Raw genomic sequence first — 24,714 nt, 5'->3', positions numbered from 1 at the left:
GACGTCATTTCCGTCACGGAAGGGAAATCAAATGCACGTGCACAGACCGGAAACAAAAATGAGAAAGAAAATATTTGTTCTGTTGTTACAAGACATATGAACACATTTTGTTACGCTCTTTTTTATCGAGGTGGTGAAAACGAGTGGACGATTATTTCGGACTGAATTATTCAACTTCGTTAGAATGAAAGCCCTGCTATAGGCTGACAGTGTTTATTCACAAGCTATTACCACTTGCTAGGGTTGATTAACTGTTGGCTATTAGTGCCTAGCGTTGGCTATCCACCGTAACATTGACGATCCCTATAAGATTGGTATGATTCAATACAATGAAGATGCTTTTTTTCTTTAGCTGTTTCACGACATTCCAGAAAAAAACATAGATTAATCTCTTGCCACTTATGAAACGGGTATGAAGTTGACCACCGGCATGATCATCTGTCATATACGTAGGACAAATTATTAGTCGAACCCCCTTCCCCTCAAAAAGTTGCGTCGGCTCGATCAGCGCAGTTTTCTTATAAATGGCAATATTCCCAACTGTGGCAGAATGACGCGGAGCTTCAGTGCCCTCTAAATGTTAGCACGGCGCACGTCGGGCCCATAATGAATGAATGAATTTCGATCGTGAATCTTGAATACCGATTCAAGAAAGGAACAGGAGCGACAGGCGAGTAACATCTGACAGGACGCTTTTGTATCCGCAGAATGTTATAAAGGCATTTTACCTGATGCCGCAAAGTGCTGTTTATGACACCCGTAATGACATATACATGAGAACGCTGTTACGTGTGCAACGTATACGCAGGACTAAAACCTGCTAATCCTTTACAAAAGGACCTAGCTCATTAACGATAGTTCAATCAATCAATCGATCAATCAAACAAACAATCAATCAATCAATCAATCAATCAACGTAGCTTTTTCAAACAAGACAAACGTTCATGACAGTGACAATCATACATAGGTTCCCAGAGGAGCATCGCAATGGTTTGCGTGCTTCCGCGGGGAGCAACTTCAGAGGTTATACAAATGCGTAATTTATGTCACGTTGAAAAACAAAAAAAAATTGTTTTAGTCACAACTTCTGCTAGTAGACGCCACGTGTTAAGTCGGTATTTCCTCACGGATGGTTTATAAATAACATTCCACTCGTTCCAGTGGTCAGCCAATTAAGGACAGGGCTTCTTTTCAATCGTGGCGGTCAGTGAGCTTAAGCAGCGCTTCTGGGAAAATCCCGCATCGCAGAATCGCTTGATAAACATGGCATCGAGTAGATGCGTAAAGGCACGTATAAAGCCCGAGTGGATCCTTACGTGCCTTCGAGTAGATCCTGAAAGGATCCGGTAACGAAGTTCACAGCTCAAGAACGACCAAGATCCTTGAAGCGCAGCCACAACTGCCAATGGAAAGGCGCCAGTCAATGACTGCCGCACTCAGTGGTATACTGCATTCCAGAAACACCAAGACGTCGAGCACGGGCAGCTATAGCTGCGAATGAGTGATTGAAGAAATATGAGAGACAAAGAAGCGGCAAAGGTGGGTCCCTATAGTTCAGAACTCCAGTGGTCGTCGCTGTACGCTCAGCCTGATCCAAGAGACCCTCCTACGTTTGCGTAAGTCGGCTCGAGCGAGAACGGCTTCCGAAGGTTGCCAAGGCTGTTTTACCCAGGTGCTGAAAAGGCGTGCCGCCGCATTGTGAGCAGAGCTCCAGCTCGCCCGAGCAACATTTTTAGCGAAACTCATTTTTATTGCGATAGCAATTAGTTGAACAGTCTCGGCTGGTTTTACCGTCGTCGTCGCCACCACTGCCGGCACTGTCAACCACGCATATATATATATATATATATATATATATATATATATATATATATATATATATATATATATATATATATATATATATATATATATATATATATATATATATATATATATATATATATATATATATATAATGAGATCTAACAGACAGTGATGCCAAGGAATGTACAGGTAAAGTTATCAGAACCAATGGAATGTAAATAAGAAGTAAGAAAAATGGATGAAAAAATAACCAGCCGTGAGCAGGAACCAAACCTTCTTTCTTCTTATTTACATTCCATTGGTTCTAATAACTTCACCTGTACATTCCTTGGCATTACTGTCTGTTAGATTTCATGAATATTGTGTCAAAACACGGAAAAACGAGTCCTTAGGTATACACTTCTTTCCCTTATTTCATTTAACGAGGGTCTCGTACTGGCAGACTTGGTGTCATTAGGTTGTATACGAGAGACAATTAATCAGCTGCCCGCTGATTCGTTTCGCGCGCGCTTACCTCGTGTCATTTGCGCGCGCGCTTACCTCGTGAGTGAACAAGGGTCTCAGGGAGGGGGGGGGGGGCGCTTATGGTTGCTATCGCCGCAACGATGAGCGCGCGGCTTGTGCCCCACAGCATTTGGGAGCTTCTACGGGCTGCGCTCTCGACACAAAAAAACGGCGCCAAAAGTGTACCTGGAGCGACCGTGTTGTCGTACACCGGCATTTTGTAAGAACGTCAGGTAGGAAAATGGGATTAGGTTTGCAGGCATAATGTGGCAGCAGAAAACACAGGACCGGGTCGATTGGTGGAACATAGGAGAGGCTTCCACCGCACAGTGGGCGTAGTAAGGTTGGCTCAGCGGAGACTTCCGAATTTAGATTCGAAGCAGCCTATGGCGGGGGCTGTGTCCGTCCCTCACTCGCTCCCACGGCGTCCACCTCTCTGCACATGCCCATCCCCCTCCCCTTGTCTCTCCTCTCCTATGCTTCCCCTTCTCCCGAGTCGGCGGCCAAAGCAACGAAACGCTTCCTCAGTAGTGCGGCGTCCACACTCCGACTGCACATGCCCATTCTACTCACCTTCTCCTGTCCTACACTCCCTTCTCTCTCTCTCTCTTTCTCTCGAGTCGGCGGTGAAGACAATGAAACGCTTTTTCAGTACACACGTCGACGTAGATCGTTGGTCCTGCGGCGTTCCACGTTTCCGTGAGACCGAGTGCATGTATACTTTGTTCTTATGTGATTCTTAAAGAGAAAAGAAGATAAAAGTGAGCCCCGTAGCTGTCTGCATCAGAGTGCGACACCTCAACAGTAGCTCACGAGGTATGGGGGTAAGGAGGAATTAAAAGGATAGGATTGAAAGGTAAATAGATCTAGGAAGGAGAGAGCGAGGCACAGGGATAACGAAGGACAGAAAACGAGGAAGTAGAGAAGAGATAGGAAAGATGGACACGGTCGCAGGAGTCCGAGGACGGGGCACCACTCAGCGAGAGCTCTTGTCGGCGACAGGAGATGGCGTAGAACGAGCCAGTCGGTCAGAGCTGCGCTGTCATCGGAGATCGCGGGGGCACAACCGGTCGACACGAAATCCAGGTATATTTTGTTCGTAGCCGTTGATCGCCGGTCTTGCGGCGTTCCACCTTTCCGTGAGACAGAGCGCGTCTGTTTTGGTTAGCACGGGATCGCGTTCGATGTCTCGGCCGTGTGCGTTAAGGGACGGTCTGTTTAGCAGTGCTATTGTCATAGTCACCAGCAGCGTTGGTCAACGGCAGTGTTTGTTGAGTTTCTAAGTTTTTGTGCACCTGCTTAAGCAGGAAGGCTACGTACACTATAGTTTCTGTGTGTGCCGTTCACCGTCTCCCCGCTGCTTCGCATCCAATAATGGTTCCCTTTAGAGGAAGATGGTGTAATTTTTTTACGGTAGCGTTTTTTAGTTGTTTTTTTTTTGCGAAGCCAACATTGGTGGCGTTATCCTGATGACCCGAACAGCAGCAAACTTAAAGGAAGCCGCCGGACATGTACAGACGTTGCTATCTGAACACGCCCAAATACATATACTTAAAGGCAAACGCTGTCTTAACTGATAGCTTTTAGGCGTAACTAGATTGTTATCAGTGGCGAGGTACGAACGCGTGTGCCGTAAATTCAGCGTGTCGTGTGACTCTCATAAAAAAACTGTATACGTTAAAAACTGGCGCTTGTACGTCGACATACCCTGCGATCACAGGGCTGTCTGGCGCAACACTCGCATGCGTGAGCCGATTTGCTAATCGTATACTGTTGCGCGATTCAAGACTCGACTATGGCTTTCCGGCAAATTGAAATGCAAAGGGCTCGTGTTTGCAGAGCCATTAGAGTTAAAGCGCTTCAAGCTTATTGCGACTTGAGAGTAAGACTGCAAGTGTGTTGCCGTATACGGTTCGCGGTCATTGCGGGTTTGTTCCATGGTTTAAATGCGGATGTCGCACTTCGGCGACGGCGGTGGCGCTGTCCACACCTCCACTGCGCATGCGTGGCGTCTCGTGCCGGCCCAGCAAGACACCCAGAAAACTGTGGCTCCCCTTCCCTTCTCTCGCCTCGCAAGGCCGACGCAGACAGTGTCTGCTAGTAAAAAAACTCCCAAGCATTTCCCCGAGGGTGAACATGGTTAAGTGCGAATACACGGGGTGATGCTATGAGGGGTATTTATTAATTCGCACTATTATATTTATTGATTATACTATGGTCCCTTTATGGTGTAATGGTTCCTGGGAATCGCAATTTGATCACACGGGGGAGTTTACGTTAACTCACTGGCAAATGCCAACGGATTTTAACTTTACTCCCCCTCACGACCCGCTCTAGATGGGAGAGGCGGGCGAGCGAGGAGAGCGGAGGAGCGACACCGATATCAGCGTCGCGTCCGTGGCTTATTCGGTAGAGCGTCGCGCTGCGGCCCGCCAAGTCCTCTTTCTTTTAAAGATAGAGAGAAGACTGCGGACGCCGCCGACGGCGGTGGATGGTTTGGGGTCGCTTATAAAGTATACACTCTAAGCCGAAAAAGACTAAAGTGGGGTATGCCATTGGTCCTTTAGGGGTCTAAATGCGCTGCCACAGATTTTGAACCAATTTTGGACTAACTGCGGGAGTAACTGCAAGGGCTCGACTGTTACCCCAAGCACTTACTCCACTTGGTTTAAATGTTGGCCCCAGTAGAACGCTCCAGTGGGACTAACAGTTGAACCATCTGGAGCAATGGCAAAAAAAATGGCGACACTGCGTTTGTGCAGTATATTTTGTGTTTATTCCAATTTAATCAGCACTGAAGATCATAGTATGTTATTCATGCAACACACACACACACACACACACATACATACGCACTATTATTTCAAAGTAAAACACCGCAAACGCTGACTGCCCGCGCTGTACTACAGAGAACATACTCTCGGGTATATATAGCACAGTATTTTGACCTCCCATCAAGTGCCAGTGGGCGACTTTTACTCGGCTCAGGAAAACAATAAATATTGACACCGTAACGCGAAAATTTACATGGGCTTATTCGTAGCACCGATGCGCATCGATCTTTTAATATGGATCTATCTAATCTTCAACATGCCTCCAGCCCGAGAATACGAATTATCAGCTGGTATTCGATCGTGTCGGCCGAACCAGCGTTCGCAGTGCTGGCGCACGAGTCCGCAAACACAAACATAGCAGCGGCGCTTGTGCGGGAAAGCCGGCGAAGCAGCCGCAGGCGCCCCGCAGATGCCATACCCTGTCGGCTTGCCGACGGCGTCGCTAGGCTTACGACGAGTACGGCTAAACGACCGCCGGCGATCACAACATGCGGCTCGCGTGGAATTTTCGTCGTCGTTATTTCATAGTCACAAATGGACAATAGGTAAGTGTCCCATATTCGTGGCGTCTTACCGAGTGATGTAGATATCTGTATACTTACAGCGACGAGACCGTTCGCAGGCACGGTTTTTTCATCGTCTGGTAAGGCAGAACCTGTGTACCGCTGGCCGCACGATTAGTCGTATCCGCGATCGCCTACACGTTGGATTTTTGGTAACGATTGTCGCATGGATAAAAAGACACAAGTTTGTCTGAGCTACTATTTTTGTGAACTTGTACGCGACGTTTCCTTCGCTTGTGCCGGCAATGCACTCACACCGGCAGCCCGCTTGATACCGATGACGTACGAAGCCTACTTTTCCTATATATCGCTTTGAACTTGTGGTCACTGTGTGGGTACACGACCGCTGATGAACAGCTTACCTTTATTAGCATTGTCAGTGTTCACCGTAGTTCGAACTTATTCAGCACATTGAAGCGAGTTATCCGCATTGCCCGCGTTCGGCAATTTTCACTTGGTTTCGGCCCGCCCGTGCCGGCATGGTGGAAATGCGAGGACGCTTGCTGTGTGCACTGCAGACTGCGTGTTGTACTACTTTCCTCTCATAACATCTTCTATTCGTTTCATAGTGCTTCACTTTCACAGTGGCGTATAGCCTATTTAACTTGTTTTCATGATCGCCGACCACGCCGAGCATTGCAGTGCAGCATCGACAGGAGGCGATCGCGGCGCAGTTGCCCTCCCCGTTGGTCCCTTCATTGCCGGGCGTTTGCGCAAGACACGCATTGTCACACATTTTGTCCCTGTTGGACGAACCGTTCGTCCATTGGTTTAACGACTGCAGTTAGTCCAATTTTGCCAAATTTCGGCTTAGAGTGTATTCACACTTAAAAAAAAAAAAACACTGCTCGCGCTGCACAACCGTTCGCCGGTCGCCGCGTATATGTAGGCACTGGATCGCGCGTTCGGAATTCCGTCAAGTGCGCCTTTACTTGGCTTCCGCTTGACGTTGAAGGCAACGCTTCTCCTTCATTTAAAAAAAAAAATAGCCCCGTATCTGCATGTTTCACTGCAAATGTCGTCGAAAGAGGATAATCGTGCGTGTGGAGAGAGGGAACAAAACATTTATTTGATGTTCCGCGCGATAAAATCGGTGAACTGTATTCTGGAAGCTCTGCGTTAGGCCGCGTTCACACTGAGCATTCTGGCCGCCGAAAGTGCTCCGAATCCGATTCGGCGGTGGCGAGATCCGTCGAAAGGGCTCTCTCTGCGCCGATCGCTCTCGGACCGATTTTTGCGGCGTCTGCCGCCGAATCGGTCACTGCGGACCAATAGGAGCGCTAGTCAAGAAATTTTGAAAAATGGCAGCTAAACCCTACTCACTTGTTATGCCGCAGTGCACGCAACTGAATGTTGAAACCAACGGGAGTTTAACTTACTCTGTGCCTACTTCGCGTCCGTATTACGTGGAAGAGGTAACCGAGCTTGCTGTTGGCGTGACCGAGCTTGTTGCGGTCTTGCAGAGCAAAACGAACCCACCAACGCCGCTGGCGTCGGTGGTTTTTCTGTTCTTCGTGCATTACAAGACAGCCACTTGCCAGCAAAGTAAGCAGTACTGTCTTTTCTTGCTTCTTGCGTACGAGAATCGTCGAAGTATACACCACTGGATAGCGTAGTAGCGTTTGCGAGTCACGGCAACAACCGGGTGACAGCGCATCCATCCCGCGTTCGCCCCGTAGTAGATGGCATATTCGGCGGCGCGGGGCGCGTCCAGTGCGAACAACGCTGCGTTTCGGCGGCAGGAGAATTTCGGTCGCTGTAGAAAGCGGATGTTTCAGTGTGAACTAGGCATTAGAGAGTCTCGATCCCTGCAGCGAAGGCGAACGAGCGCATTGAGGCACGTGAGACGCGAGCGCCATCTGGCAGTCATCTTCGAAACGAAGGAAGGCGTGCACACCTGCGGAGAAAGATGCGCGCCTGTCTCAGAGGCGACAAGGTGTAGAAGGTGAAGCGACGGGCAGGTGCCACCACCGCGTCGTCTTAGCAAAGCGTTTGAAACACTTGCCTTTTTGAGCATCGCGTTGCACTGTCAGCGCAGCGTGGTAAACGCTACGGTCCTTAGAATTACTTGTGTGTTATTTCTCTAGTATAAAGGCACACATACAAAACATCGAGGTGTTGCTATGGTGCCTCATATATGCGCAATAATTGCTCTTTTAACTGACAATCGCACAAGTATGAACGCTGAAACTTGAGCAATATTGGTGGGCGCTGCGGATGGTGTTCGCCGTTTGAAGTATCATACTACAGTGCTGTTAGGAGAAATCGCTAACGCGTACAAACAGCTCCATGAATGACCCGAGGAGTTAGCGGGACGGCTCAGTGCTCTCCCATAGTTGAGTACGAAGTACTCGAAATTGTTAAACATTTTTCTAACCCCAAACAGGCAAATGTATACAAACTGACAGATTAAAATTTCGGCGTTGAAGTTTCCCAGGAAATTGTCTTTAAAATCAGAATAACAAAGACGAAATAACAAGCATTCCCAAACCATACCCAACTACGCCACATTCACGCGATTCCCCCCAGTAAATGCGTCGCAGAGCGTTGCAACGCTCTGCGACGCATTTACTCGAGTTTCCCTCGTGGGAAGATGGGAAAATTCGGGGGACAATTTTTGTCTTGCATACGATTCTGTCGTGCTTAGTGACTGACACGGTTTTGCAGCCAGCAAGGCTGCATACTTTAGTTTCGACACGTGGCTACGCTAGGTGTATCGGTAAGGCAAGCACTGTCTTTGCTGCTCCTTGAATCACCTTTTCCTAAGACTTATTCTGGAATATTTCTAGAGAAGTGCCTTATTTCTGAGACGTCCTCGCGTTATTAGCAAACACTGGCCTAATAAACGCGTGGCCATCTGCAAGGCTTCGCAGCACCTATTTTCTTGACGGAATTCCTGAGGTGGGGTAAATCCGGGGCGGGGGGAGGGGGGTCCTGATCCTTGTGCTTAGGCTGAGGGGGACACACCTTGCAAGTGTCCCCCTTCGAATGTTTTTAAAACATAACATATTTGAATGGCTATATTCAATAGAACATGACAATTACGAGAGCTGAGAACCCATGTTCCTTTTTTTCGTGTGGATTTCAAGACATGGGTTTACTTTTTGCAAGGGTAAAAATAGAACCTACAGCACTAACAAAAACAAAATAGCTGCACACACACACACACACACACACACACACATACACACACACACACACACACACACACACACACACACACACACACACACACACACACACACGCACACACACACACGCGCGCGCGCGCGCGCGCGTGAAGGCTTCAGCAAAGTGAGGTACTTGGCTAGTTGGTTTTGCATGTTTAAAATAGATTTCGCGTATCGAACCGGCAAAACACATGCGTCAGTTCAAGCTCTCTATTCTGCTAACCCCGACGGAAATCGAATTTATCAAAAGCCACACGTAACAATTGAATCAGAACACTCTCAAAACAACTCAGAGTCGTCGCCACATCTCGTAATCACCCCACGCGTAGCACCAGAAGACAGTTAAGCCAAACTGCCGTCCACCTCCCCCCTTCCCCATAACCCACCACCATCGTAACCGATCTCCTTTTCTTCAGTTCTTTTTTTCCTTGATACTTTTAAAAAAGAAACTCAGCTAATAGTTCACGCTTGTCGAAGCCGCGTTGTAACGTGTGTTCTCTGTAACTTGTGCCCCAGTAACTGTGGCGCAGTATTCACTTGAAAGCTTCACTTTTTTTTTTTCAGATTACTGTAACGCCACATGAAAGCTACTTGCACTGCTGTTAATCTCGATGAGACCTCGAATGTAGAGCGTAAGGTGAATAATGACCTTCGTGGAAGAAGAGAAAGAGGGCACAGTGTTTCTCTCAATGGAAGTGAAGCAATAGGAGAACAACAACAACAACAATAAGTGAAGCGGGGAGAAAGCAGTTGAACAGGTCCGGCACCCAATCAGCACTATACCGGTACAGTGGCTTGGTCGATAGGTGTTAATGAACGCAACCCCCGTGATCAGTGGGACTGTGAATCTCAGCGCGTTAACACTGCCGTGGACAACGTCTGGATTGGGATAAAAGGTTCGACGGTCGGTCAGCCACAAAACCCCACGTGAGCATGCGACGCTTATCGTACGGTGAAGCGTTTAACCTGCTGATGCTTCTGTCAAAGGCTGATACCTATAATCATTAATGGTTTTGGCTCCATGGTCTTTTAGCCCGTAAGTCAATTGTTCTCTATCCAGTAGGGCAGCGCCTTTTATTTCGTTGTCACCCACCATTTCACTGCTGACCCGAAGGTCGCGGGATCGAATCCCGCTCGTGGAGGCCGCATTTAGATGGCGACGAAATTATAGAAGTCCGTATACTTTGATTTGGGTGCACGTTAAAAAACCCCGGACGGTCGAAATTTTCAAAGCCTTCCACTGCGGTGTTTCTCATAATCAAACCGTTGTTTCGGGCCATAAAAACCCCCAATTCGTTTGTCGCACCATCGTATGCAGAAGTGTACAAACCTTCCTCGAGTATGTTTTGGTTCTTGTACCACGAAATAGTTGAGTGGTTTGGTGCGCAAGAATACTGGCCCACGCTATTTCGATTGGAATAGAAGTGTTTATTACCGTTTCATGATTTCATTGGGTGGTGGTCTAGTAGTTATGGCATTCGACTGCTAGTCCGAAGATCATGGCATCGAATCCCGGCGGCGGCAGTTCCATTTTTGATGGAGGTGAGAATGATTGAGGCCCTTTTTGTATACTTAGATTTAGGTTCACCTTAAAGAACCCCAGGTGGTCCAAATTTCCGGAGCCTTCCACTACGGCGCCTCTCATAATCATACGGTGGTTTTGGAACGCTAAAAACCGTCTATCATTATTAATATTATTGTTACTGTTTTATAATCATGAAAAGTACAGACTGCCGGGAGAGTTGATAACTAACCCTATTGCGCGATGGCACGAAAAGAACGATAGCACGGAGAAATGAACATGAAAGACGGCGCAAGCGATCAACTCCGAGTTTATTGAAAAAGAAACATATGTATGTACAGTTAGATGAACACGCGTTAAAAACTACGAACACACAAAAATTGCCTCTTTTTCACACCACTGCGTTACGAAGAGTTTCATAATCATGTCTCAAATTAACTCTTGAGCCTTGATATCACTTTTTTTTTGTCTCCATGTAATCCCGCAATAAGATATCAACTAATTCTTCGGGTCTACATATTCTGAGCATGCCTCTCGTATCGCTGTGTGTGTGTGTGTGTGTGTGTGTGTGTGTGTGTTTTCTTTTTGGAATTGTCATACTTTTGTACGTTTTTGAGCACCGTTTCGGAAAAATGGCCGAAGATCTTCAATCGCCGGTAACTAACATTAATGTCAAAAAGCGACGTTGCCATAGATGCTGACCTTTTATTATTGACAGGACAGGTCCAACTGAAGAAAGGTATGGCGCCTCCCTAGGACGATAAAAGATACCCCCCCCCCTTCCTCAAGATTTTGTGCGCATGTCCGCGCACATGCTCATTTCATGTGTACTGCGAAGCTGTTTGTAGCGTCAGCTCAAAATATCCACAGCACTTGTTAAAAATTTACATTTTTTATTTACATTATCGTACCACCATTACTTACAGTGGTTTATGTGGGCCATTTACTGAACGGTTCAGCGAACAGGGAGCGCGGTGGAATACACACAAGAAGCAAAGAGGCACGAGGGGTCGTGCATGCTGTGCGCCCTTTTGCTTCTTGTACGTATTACCCCGCACTCCCAGTTCGCTGAACGATTATGAACTATACCAACTATAGCCCACCTGTCTATCCTATTCCATTTCATCAAACTATCCTAAACAAAAAAAGGAAAAAAGAAGGAGCAAGTGATACAATACAACAAGACACGAACGACTGCGCTAGAGAACGTGATCTTCGGACTACGCGCGGAGAGGGGCTTAACCTTTCGGCATTCTGGCCAATCCTCCCACACGCACCGTTACGGATCGGTTAAAACGCAGCGCCTGTATGACACAGACAACTTCCTTTAGCTGGTCGTGCGTGGAGATATTTAAGTCCGATGTATATGCAGGGACGAAGACAGCAGAAGACTCATCGACACGCAGAGCGCGTAATTCAGAACAGTAGCTGGAAGAAAACACACGGACGGCGACAGATCACGACGGGACAGATCTGGCGCCATCCGTGTGCTTCTCTGTGCTACTCTTCTGAATTATGCGCAACCAAAAAGCCCAACAGTCTGTCCTTTTGGACATACAGCGTTCTTATGTATACGTCTCTCCTGTGTTCGTCTTCGTCGTGCTGCACATAAACCAAGTACGACTGCGAGTATAAGTGCTATTTATAGGAAGCTATCAAGAGTCGCCGACCCTTGAACTGCAAGGTCCTGCTCCCTACCCTGTGGGTGTCTTCCTCGACGCCTTTGTCTTGTAACTCAGAGCTCGGTGTCATCGTACGCGAGAAACCCGATGCCGGCTAACGTGCAGAGATGGTGGTGGTTGTAGTGGTTAGAAGAGGAGAAAGGTACCTAATTTCTGTAGCCCGGTCGGGAGCACGGCGAAGTGTGCAGAGATGTGGCCTTCAAACATAGGAGTTCGCAAGGTGGCGGGGCGGGGCAGGGGATGAGAGGGGGCCGGCAAAATCAGCCGCAAACATTGACATAATAAAGAGAAGAGTGCGCTGCGAGCACCCTTCATGTTAAGGTGATGACCGTGCGGTAGAAAGGAAGAAAGAAAAAGTCACAGTTTCGCAGCAAAGTCGAAATAATGAATGCGATAGCAACAACTTGGAATGTAACGCTGAGATCGGCATGCAGATCGAAATATGCAGCGCACTATTCACGCACAAATGAAGCACGAAAAAAAAAAGCATACACAGGACGAGAGTGAACCAACAACGTTTACCGCTCGACACTTAACGCGCAGTTTAAACAAAAACGACGCACGAAGTGCAGACGAGTGCTCACGAGTGCACTCGTCTGCACGAGGCGAAGTGCAGACGAGTGCAAACTAAGAAGTGTCTCAGTTGTTATACTTCGCCGTGTATGAAAAACGCGCTCTTTTCGCAAACGGGGCTTGTGAAGCGTGCGAAGTGGTCTTTGTGGGCCCTACAACTAACGCAATCATTCCGGTGAAAGCCGAAGGCACACGATTCTCCCCACCGAAGGATAAGCGCGCGCACAAGCAACTACCCCGTCTCCCTTTCGCGGGGCAAAGTACGCGTGAGAACTAATCACGCGTCGGCACATCGTGACAAGCTGGGCACCGAGCACGGGCGGCTTTTTTTTATTTCTTTCTGGAGCTTTCATATATATATATATATATATATATATATATATATAATTTTACAAAAAACGTATATTTACAGATATTTACAACGATTACACGCGATGACAATGCCTGGCGCACTGGCGGGCTGGAACCAGTCTCTATCCACTTCGTAGTCTTTTCTTTCAGCCAGGGACCCTCTACCGCTTTATGCCCCAATCCCACTACTGCCTTGTGGCACTACCCCGCGGCGTTAAAGCGCCGACCCGGCGCTTGTCACGAAAGGGGAGTGTCGGGTGACACATAAGGCTTCAGTCTGACGACGTGCACAAGAGTGGATGGTGGTGGCATTGAGTGCGCTTCGTCGACGACTCGCTGTATCTCGTAGGTGAGGTTGGTGATTTTGCGAAGGACTTTGTATGGTCCGTCATAGCGAAATAAAAGTTTTTCCGAGAGGCCGATGTGACGACATGGGGTCCACAAGAGTGCGAGAGAACCTGGTGCATACGAAACTTCGCGGTGGTGACGATCATATCGATCTTTCTGAAAGGCTTGAGAAAGCATGAGTCGTTCTCGGGCAATCTGTCGTGCTGCGTCGGCTCGCTCTATGGCATCGCGGACGTATGTGACAGGGGAGCTTGAACCAGCGGGAAGGAGTGTATCAAGAGGCAGAGAGGGTTCCCGTCCATAAAGAAGGTAGAACGGGGAATAGCCTGCGGTGCCATGTCTGGAGGAGTTGTAAGCGAAGGTGACGTAGGGAAACGTTGCGTCCCAGTCACGGTGGTCTGGAGAAACATACATTCACAACATGTCCGTGATAGTGCGATTCAGGCGCTCTGTAAGTCCATTAGTTTGTGGATAGTATGCCGTTGTGAACTTGTGGTTCGTGGAACAGGAACGTACGATATCCTGGACGACGCGAGATAAAAAGTATCGGCCTTGATCAGTAACGAGCTGTCGAGGAGCGCCGTGATGCAATATGATGTCATGTAGCAGAAAGTCGGCGACATCGGTAGCGCAGCTGGTTGGAAGAGCGCGGGTGATCGCGTAACGTGTCGCGTAGTCGGTCGCCACGGCAACCCATTTGTTCCCGGATGCAGAAGTGGGAAATGGCCCGAGAAGGTCGAGCCCTACGCGGTAGAATGGTTCAGCAGGGATCTCAATAGGGTTAAGAAGGCCAGCTGGAAGCGATGTTGGTCGTTTTCGACGTTGGCAAAGGTCGCAGCTGGCGACATACTTTTGCACAGAGCGATATAGGCGTGGCCAGAAAAAACGGCGCCGGACGCGATCATAAGTGCGGGTGACTCCCAGGTGACCAGCGGCAGGTTCATCGTGAAGCTGTCGGAGAACATCTACACGCAAATGGGAAGGCACGACGAGAAGGCGGTCAGGACCATTAGGGCACATGTTGTGGCGGTAGAGAACTCCTTCATGAAGGAAATACAAGTTCAGAGAAGTGGGTGGAGTAGCGGAACTCAGGCTTTCTATGATGGGAAGTAAATCCGGGTCGCGGCGTTGCTCAGAAGCGATATCAAGAAAGTCTGATATTGATAAGACGCAAGCCTCCGTAGCTCTCTCTGTGGCGTCTGGTGGATCCACTGGATACCGTGACAGGCAGTCGGCGTCTTGATGGAGGTGACCAGATTTATAGACGACCGAGAAGGTGTATTCTTGGAGGCGTAGAGACCAACGACCGAGACGTCCCGTGGGATCCTTTAGCGAGGAAAGCCAGCAGAGTGCATGATGATCAGTTACAACCGTAAAACTGCGGCCGAAGAGGTACGGGCGAAATTTAGCGACAGCCCAAACAAGAGCAAGACACTCTCTTTCGGTGATGGAATAGTTCCTATCGGCAGGGGATAAAAGGCGGCTGGCGTAGGCGATGACACAGTCACGTCCATGCTGACGCTGAGCTAAAACAGCACCAATTCCTTGGCCACTCGCGTCCGTACGAACTTCTGTCGGGGCAGTCTGATCGAAGTGGGCTAATATTGGCGTAGTCGTGAGGGCTGCAATGAGCGCCGAAAATGCAGCACTCTGAGGCGAATTCCAAGTAAATGGGGTGTCTTTTTTAAGAAGCTCGGTGAGAGGCCGCGCAATATCGGCGAAATTTCGGATGAAGTGGCGGAAATAGGAGCACAAACCAAGGAAGCTCCGGACATCCTTATGAGACGAGGGCACGGGAAATTGAGTCAATGCGCGAATTTTGTCCGGATCGGGCTGTACCCCAGATGCGTTAACGAGGTGACCATGCAAGTACAGTTATTTCGCGACGGCCGAAACGGCATTTGGAGGAGTTCAGCTGGAGACCAGCGTTGCGAAATACTTGGAGAATACTGGACAGTCGCTCTAGATGGCTTGCGAACGTCGGTGAAAAAACAATTATATCATCTAAGTAGCATAAGCAAGTGGACCATTTGAAGCCACGCAGAAGGGAGTCCACCATGCGCTCAAAGGTGGCCGGCGCATTACAAAGCCCAAACGGCATTACTTTAAATTGGTATAACCCATCGGGAGTTACAAATGCTGTTTTTTCTCGGTCCCGTGGGTCAACAGCGATCTGCCAATAACCAGATCGAAGGTCAATGGACGAGAAAAACTTTGCGCCATGAAGGCAGTCAAAGGCGTCATCTATTCTTGGTAAAGGCTAAACGTCCTTCTTAGTGACCTTGTTGAGATGTCTATAGTCGACGCAAAACCGCCATGTGTTGTCCTTATTCTTGACAAGCACGACCGGGGATGCCCACGGACTAGATGAGTGTTCGACGACGCCTTTGGCGAGCATTTTCTCGACCTCTTTCTGGGTGACAGAGCGTTCGGCAGCGGAGACGCGGTAAGGGCGGCGATGAATTGGGTTGGCATCGCCGGTGTTGATGTGATGGGTCACAACTTATGTCTGGCCTAAAGGGCGGTTGTCAAGATCGAATATGTCCGCATAGGATGTCAACAGACGATGGAGGTCTTGTGCTTCGGAGGGCGAAAGATCTGGTGCTATCATTTTGACAATGTCAATGCTTGACAGGTTGGGCGCAGTGAGCAAGTTGACGTGCGGAGTAGGTTGCTGAGCCGACAGTTCAGAAATATCACACTCTTGCAACGACGACATGACGCCTAGTTTAATACCAGCAGGCAGCACATGCGTGGAGAAACCAAAGTTCAAAAGAGACAGATGGGTCTGATTGTGACATACTCTCACCACGGTGTGCGGAACAGCAATGGAGTGCTTTAGCACAACGTCGGTAATAGGTGAAACGACATATTCACCATCGCGCACAGGCGGATCACACACGAGCTGCACGTAAGTCGCGGCTTGCGGCGGAAGATGCAGGAACTCGGTGGCACAAAAGGCGACTTTGAGCGTCATGGGCAACAGCGGCGTCAAAAGGCAGTTCCAACTGAAGAAGACCCGTCGAGCAGTCGATAAGGGCGGAGTGCGCAGAGAGAAAGTCGAGGCCAAGAATCACGTCATGTGGGCACTGCTCAAGCACGGTGAACAATACGACGGTCTGGCGCCCAGCAAAACACACGCGAGAGGTACACATGCCGAGAACAGCAGATGTGCTCCCATCGGCAAGCATTACTGCACACTTAATAGGAGGCGTGATCACTTTTCGCAGTTTAATACAGAGAGCAGCGCTCATGACTGAAATGTGTGCACCAGTGTCTATGAGGGCTGTAACGGTAACGTCGTCCACCAAAAGGTCCAAAATATTGCGGCGTGTAGGAATCGTCAACAGAGGATTTGCAGAATGGGTCGTTAATGCAGCGTCACCTCCGGGAGCTCCATGGTCTAGTTTCCCGAGGTTGAGGGCCCAGGTCGTGCAGGGGACCTGGATCGAGAAATCATCGGCGAGAGAGATCGGCGGCCTTGGGGTGATGGTGACCGGCTGAACCTTCGGCCCTGAACGTTAGTAGGAGCAGGCTGTGGATCGTACGGAGTAGAAAAGCGGCGAGAACTGCCTTCAAAGCGACGCCATGTCCCAGTGTTCCAAGATGAATTGGATGACGAACGATTGCGACAGTAGCGTGCAATGTGGCCGGCGCGAGAGCAGTGAAAGCAGATCGGTCTATCATCCGACGTTCTCCATTCAGCAGGGTTCCGGTAGCGGGAAGGGTAGCGTGAAGGGTACACCGGAATCTGGTTAACAGAAGCCGAGCTCTCGGTGGTGCGAACGGCGCAAACAGGTGTGATGCCGAGATTTGCTATTTCTTGGCGAACGACGGCTTGGATGAGGGAGACGGTGGATGCGTTGTCTTGAGGACCGTCAGAGGCGATGGCTGCAGGAGCCATTGCTTCGAGTTCACGACGAACGATTCGGGTGACATTTTCGGACGATGTAGCTTGCGTGAACTTGGGGTACTGTCTTCACAGGTCGAAGTGGCTGCAGTATTAGGCAGACGCGCAAACTGGCGGGTTATGTGACGGTTCTTGGCGTGCTCGAAGCGCTGACACTCCTTCACAACCGCGTCGACGGTGGCGCAATTTTTAACGATCAACAAATTGAAGGCGTCATCGGCAATTCCCTTCAATATGTGAGCGATTTTGTCAGTTTCGCTCATGTTCTCGTCCACCTTTCGACAGCGGCCCAATACGTCCTGTATGTAGGATACATATGATTCTGTCGATGTCTGCACGCGACATTCCAGGTCTTTCCTCGCGGCCTGCTGTCGCCCAAATGGCCTACTGAACAACTCGAGAAGCTTCAATTTGCAAACGTCCCAGCTGGTCAACTCCGACTCATGCGTCTCATGCCAGGTGAGCGCCGTATCCCGCAAGTAAAATACAACGTTGGCCAGCATTAACGTAGGGTCCCACCTATAGTATTCGCTCACGCGCTCGTACAAAGCGACCCAATCTTCAACATTCACCTTGTCCTTGCCTGTGCCCGAAAAGGTTCCGCGGTCTCGTGGAGGCAGGAGAATCAGAGGAGGCAGCTGGTGCTGCTGGTGCTGGTGCTGGTGCTGGTGCTGCTGGTGCTGGTGCTGCCGCTGCTGCAGCTGCGGCTGCTGTTGCTCTTGTGGGTGGGCCTGTTGAGCCATTGCAGGAAAATGAAGGTGGCGACCACTCCGAAGTTCCGTGTTGGTTTGCCGGAAAATCCAGGTAGGCGTACCCCTCACCTCCACCAATAATCTTACAAGAAAACGTATATTTACAGATATTTACAACGATTACACGCGATGACAAGTGGCCTGGCGCACTGGCGGGCTGGAACCAGTCTCTATCCACTTCGTAGTCTTTTCTTTCAGCCTGGGACCCTCTACCGCTTTATGCCCCAATTCCACTACTGCCTTGTGGCAATATATATATATATATATATATATATATATATATATATATATATATATATATATATATATATATATATATATATATATATATATATATATAGTCCAGTAGATCCTCCGTGAGCGGTCACAACGCGGTTTATTTCGACGTTTCGGCCGGCCAGACTCTAGGCCGAAACGTCGAAATAAACCACGTTGTGACCGCTCACGGAGGATCTACTGGACTATATGCAACGCTACGGCCACTCAACCACCATGCCTGCCAATATATATATATATATATATATATATATATATATATATATATATATATATATATATATATATATATATATATATATATATATATATATATATATATGTGTGTGTGTGTGTGTGTGTGTGTGTGTGTGTGTGTGTGTGTGTGTGTGTATTGTGAATGACGGCGGCGGCGACAGTAAAAAACCAGCCGAGACAGTGAAAAAGTTGCTATCGCAATAAAAATGACAAAGAAAGTGGAAGAAGGAAAGGGAGGAAATGCCGCCCGCATCTTCCCACTGGGGGAATTCAAGTAAATGCGTCGCGGAGTGGTGGGGGTATCGCCTGAATGTTGCGTAATTGTGTATAGTATGCGAATGCTGTATTGTGATTTCGTATTTATTATTATTATTTGTTGAACTAAGCAGGCGCGTCGCCTTCAACGTCAAACGAAAGGCAATGGAAGACGCCCTTGACTTCCGAACGCGCGATCAAGTGATTACAGGGTGGCCAGAGAACGGTTGTGCAGCGTGAGCAGTCGCTTTTTTTTTTTTTGCTATAAGAAGCTGCCTGCGTCGGCCTTGTGAGGCGAGAGGGGGGGGGGGGGGGTGACAGTTTGCACGAGACGCGAGCATGCGCAGTGGGTGTGTAGACGACAGCGCCGACGACGGATTTGAGAGCATGTGCGACTATAAAATGCTCCGCGTTTAAAAGAGTGAAAGAAAACGGAACAGAATGGAAGAGAAAAAATGCAGGAAGGGAAGAAACAATTAAGGAAAGAAAGGAACAGAAAGAAATACACACAGAGAGAGAGAGAGAGAGAGAGAGAGAGAGAGAGAGAGAGATAAAGAAGAAAAGAAAGAAAGGATGAACGAAAGTACGTCAGGCACGCACTTGCTCTGCTCCACTTTTCCCCATTCACCCACTGGAGCAAAGGCTCCTGATTTAGTTGTTGTTTTTTCTTTTCGCTCAATAGAGACTTCTATAACTAAGGAAGAATAAGTAACTCTTGAAAGGGGAAAAAGAAAAAATAAGCGCAGTTCCGTTACTGCCTCTATCTCAATGGAGGGCACCTCCACAGTTCTGCGTAGGGGATGGGGGTGAGAAGGGATTAAAAAAAAAGGATAGGGAGGAATTAAAGGTATAGAGGAAAAGAGAGGAACAGGAAGAGAGAGAGAGAGGCGCAGAGGCAGCCACATGCGGAATTAAGGAGAAGATAGCAAAGATGAACATGACTACAGAAGTCCGAGTACGGGGCACCACTCAGCGGGACCTCTTGTCGGCGTCAGGAGATGGCGTAGGGTGAGCCAGTCAACCAGAGCTGCGCTGTCGTCCGAGATCCCGGGGGTATACAACCGGTCGGCACGAAATCCAGCGAGCGAGACTAACTAAAGAAGAAAAAAAAAAGCGTTTCGGGCGAGCTTCCGACGATTTCGATTAGCCTCATATCTATACTGATTTCCATTCACGGGCTCAGATTATGCACGGGAGAGATTCGCAACACGATGACATAAATCAAATATGTTTCGGCGTTCAGAGCACATAGCACACAACGCTTGCGAAAACACGGGAAACCGGTTTACAAATCGATTAATCGTTACATTCGAGAGCTGCTTCTCATTGACGTCAGAGAGCGTACATTCTTGCCGTGACCTCGCGAGTTTTCAGCGCACTTGAGAGATTTTACAGGTTGCATCGCGTATATATATATACGCAGTGCACCCTGTAAATACGAGGCCCGCGGTCAATACACTTCGCTCTTATCGTGGGTCTTCATCGATGCGCGGTTACGTAGAGCCCAGCTCACCAGGCGGCTGAGCTGAAAATTGCCTTCCGTTTTATCAATCGCTAAAAAAAACAAAAACGTGTTTGTGGCAGCATTTGTCGCTGTTACGTATAGAAAAACCGAAAGGGCTAAGAAAACGTGAAAAGAAAAACAAAACAAAACAAAGAAAGACAACAAGGTACGGTGGGCTGCGAAGAGATCTGACGGGTTATAAGGTTCGGACTCGGAGGCTTCGGTAGTTGATGACATAAGCGTGGGCACAGGGGGTGGGGTTGAGTCAGCTTTGTATACATTGCCATTAGTAAGGGGCGCTGCGACTAAACACCGCCCCCCCCCCCCCCCCTTGCAGGCCAACCCTGCACACGCTTATGCTGCCAGTTACGTAGTTAATAACAAAAACAATACATCAATCGATGAATGAATGAATGAATGAATCAATCAATCAATCAACCAACAAATCAATCTACCTATAAATGAATCAATCGATCAATCAATTCTCAATTTCCGACATTTCGTTACAGTTGGTTGGAGTTCCTTCTGGCGAAATGCTGTTGTAAACAGCTTTAAAATGTCTGAAGGCCCTTCATTACAGCACAATAGACAGCGTACAACAAAATTAAGTAAGTACATAAGCACACATTGGTTGTACCAAACACATCAGAAATGAGTTTGCGTAAAACAGTACTCATTAGACAAGGTTACACAATAGCAAGAAAGCAGTGAAACAGCGCAATTTCATGTCATAATAAAATTATAATAAATACCTTAAGTATATCAAGAAAGATGGCAATACATTAGCAACCAATTGAATAGACCCATCCACTTGTTTTCACACACAGGCATCGTGGACCCATTGAAAAAAAAAAATGCTGCCACGTTTCTTTCTGAGCTAAGGTATGAACGTCAATACCTTCGTTTACGCGCTTATTGAAAAGTGAAGAAAGATTGTAGACTAGTGATTGCATAAAGTAATTATAGTACGCCTTTTCGGGACGAGCTATTTGCGAGGCCCACGGACGCGTTGATTGCTTATCTGCCGTTGAAGTCCTGACAGTGACCTGAGAAGTGAACTTGTTAGAGGAAACTGTAACAATGGATGCAGCAAACGAAAGCGATACAAATCAGTAACCCTGATGATGTTAAATTTGTTGAAATGGGGAAATGTTGTGTGGAGATATAGGATGGCTTCCTTTAGAAGTGCACGTTTCTGAAGAACGAAATCTTTGTGTGTGTTAGTATTTGTATAGTGGTGCCCCTCACAAGCGTGCAGTAGTTAATGCGTGATGCAAATAGGCCCTGACAAATCTGTGATTTCACGCTTTTTTTTTCGGAAAGAAATTAGAAAAAATCGAGACAAGACACCTGTGGCACACACCAAGGATTTCGACAAAATGTCAACACGAAGTGTCCAATTCGGTACAGAATCGAAAACGACAACAAGCGCCTTATATGCTCGCTAACAATCTCCATTGGTACACTATCGAGCAATAGTCTGTCGCATAATGCTACCTGTCTGCCTATTAGAAACCTTCCCTCCGGGACTTTCTCACGTGCGTCTTTGACACAGTGGAGGAGATCGCCGCGTTCCATACCTGCTTGAACAGCTATGGTCGGCAGCCCTCATATCCTTTCGATCGAATTTGGAACGTGCGCGGGATGACGTCATCGCTTTGGAATTTATGCGGAACCTGACGGCGACTCCGACGCCGACGGCAAAAGTGCTCCGGGAGCATCCATATGATTGCTAACAGAATAAAATTGACGGCTCGTGATCAAGCTTTCCAGGTCAAAAAGACGAATGGCCAGGAAATTGGTAGAACCTTGCTAAAAGAGTAGCGAGCAAGATCCAATGGCTGTAAATGTAGCCAAACATAGCCACGCGTGCGCAAAAACATCAGCCACGTTATTATAGAACATGGCTAAACGAAAACCCCGTTATTTAAATTCGTTTTATTGAAGCATATATTGATGACTAAGCAATAATTTCGTGTTGAATGAGGAATCTCTTAGCGCCGTTGTGGAAATGACACGAGAACGGACAAAAAAAAAAAACTGGTACAGCATGAGTGAGCTAAAAATTACAAGTGCTGCCAAGCATAAATTGTCTCTTTCGCAGTCGTTTACCGCGTGATGACGAAACACGAATAGTTAATATTACCAGGTAGAAATTCGTACCTAATCTAACGCAGGCAGTTTTCAGGACGTCAAATTTCTGATGTCGATAAATGCAGAGCGCCTCGTATGCGATGCACTTTCAATTACAGCGGTCCACAAAACTAAGCCCCTTGCAGCAGCTTTCATGCGATATCAAGCCACGCATCTGAGAGTTGTTTTTTTTTTTACATTTCGCTCGAGGCGAGCGCCAAGTTCCATTTTGTGAGCTCGAAGCACAACATGGTCGTCATGTTTTACACCGCATACTCGAACGCTGGCAGCTACGACGTCACAAGATAAAGATAATTAAGTTCACATCGAGGGAACAACAAACTAGCCAAAAAGTAGCCAAGTAGTCGAGACATTTTTTTTTTTTTGCCACCACGGGTTTTAAAGAGTCGGCAATTTGGCGCAAAGTAGCTAAAACAGGCAGCATTGTCGCCGATACACCTATCCTGACCACGTCTGCATTGAATCTTTCTTTTTCTTTTTTTAAAAGTGCTAATGGGGCGTAAAGAAAACAAAAAAAGAAAAACAAAAAAAGGAAAACAAAAAGAAACTTACGACGGTCAAGGCTTTACGAGGTCCCGTAAGTGCAGGTTCTACTTGAGGATCGCGATAATGGTGGCATATGTTGACAAGTATACGGCGATGAGGTTGCCATTAATGCGGCGAGCGTGCCACAATGTATACGGCCTCTAACTTAGTGTGGCCGAGGCAAGGACGGCGAGTTGCTTATGTAGCTTTCGCAACTCCTATGCGAGCACCCGTGGGACACAATATTTAAGGCACGTTTCGTACTAACATATGAAAGCTTTAAGCCGAAAAACGGTTCTCTGCAGAGCGATGTCTCCTTTTTTTTTCTTCTTTTATAGACCGCCGGTTCTCGCTATGAAAAACTAGCCGCAACGTTCAGCGACGTATTTGAAGCCGTTACTTGAATGCCAGGAGGTGGATGACCAGACACGTGACCCGATCTATCTATCTATCTATCTATCTATCTATCTATCTATCTATCTATCTATCTATCTATCTATCTATCTATCTATCTATCTATCTATCTATCTATCTATCTATCTATCTATCTATCTATCTATCTATCTATCTATCTATCTATCTATCTATCTATCTATCTATCTATCTATCTATCTATCTATCTATCTATCTATCTATCTATCTATCTATCTATCTATCTATCTATCTATCTATCTATCTATCTATCTATCTATCTATCTATCTATCTATCTATCTATCTATCTATCTATCTATCTATCTATCTATGCTACGCCGCGGTGGTCTAGTGGCGAAGGTACTCGGCTGCTGGCCCGCAGGTCACGGGATCAAATTCCGGCTGCGGCGGCTGCATTTTCATCGCCCCACAACGTAACAAAATCATCGGCCGAGTGTGCGGATGCTCCCCACTTGCCGGGTGCCGTCCCACCCGAGGACGATGTCATCCGCAGCAAGGCCGCCACGACTGCGCATTTCGTGGCTCCGGCATCGAGCAGACGGGCTCTGGAGTGCGATTGCAGCGACGTTCCAGTCTTGTTGAACGACTTCACGTTGATGAAAGCTGGAAGTGCCAACACGCTTCAGACATCAAAGACAAGCTACTCGGATTTAAGGGTTTCTCTTCTGCACCCAATGAACATGAAGTTTTGAGGCAGACACATCAGTCACGCGCGTACGGCCATTTGTGACGTGGCAGAACGGAAGCTTGACCCGAAGACGCGGAAACAGTCTTATCCGCTAGTCTTACGAGCTGCCACCTACCACGTTATGTTACAGCTCGACCGAGACCGCGACCTCCCCCCCCCCCCCTTTTCGTCACAGCCAGTGCCACTCCGAGAATGTTCGGCAGCTCGGCAAGACCAGTCACGGCGTTCCTAAGAGAGACCACCACGGCACACCCAACGCCGCTCGCCAGAAACATTTTCGGCAGCAGTTCATACTATATCGCAGTCATGGATACACTACAGCCAAAGGCTGATGCCTACACGTGGCAGGACCTGCATGATGCAGAGCTAACGCTTATTACCGATCCTACGGTGCCGACCCACAGGGGCACGTCAACAACACGTGATACGACGCCAGACCTGACGGTGGTCCGGAACATCCCTCAAGCGAATTGGCAGAATATCTTTGAAGATGATTGTAGAAACACGAATCCCTCAGGTGGGTACACCTCTTCCGCACACTCCCCACAAGCAATTCAAATGAATGAACTGGGAGAAGTTCCGGAATAAGTGAGCCGAACAGAGAGATGAGGAAGCCATCGATGACAT

General features: G+C 47.9%; 1 protein-coding gene across 2 annotated transcripts in view; it reads right to left on the bottom strand.

Annotated features, from left to right (window-relative positions):
* Window positions 1-24,714, bottom strand: part of LOC119181830 (solute carrier family 22 member 6) — a 340,399-nt gene that overhangs the window by 11,326 nt on the left and 304,359 nt on the right. The gene's annotated exons all lie outside the window — the stretch shown is intronic.

This window comes from Rhipicephalus microplus, chromosome 10 (genome assembly GCF_043290135.1).
Source record: "Rhipicephalus microplus isolate Deutch F79 chromosome 10, USDA_Rmic, whole genome shotgun sequence".
NCBI lineage: Eukaryota > Metazoa > Arthropoda > Arachnida > Ixodida > Ixodidae > Rhipicephalus > Rhipicephalus microplus.
Note: the sequence above shows the minus strand (reverse complement) of the source record. Positions and strands in the feature narration are given on the sequence as shown.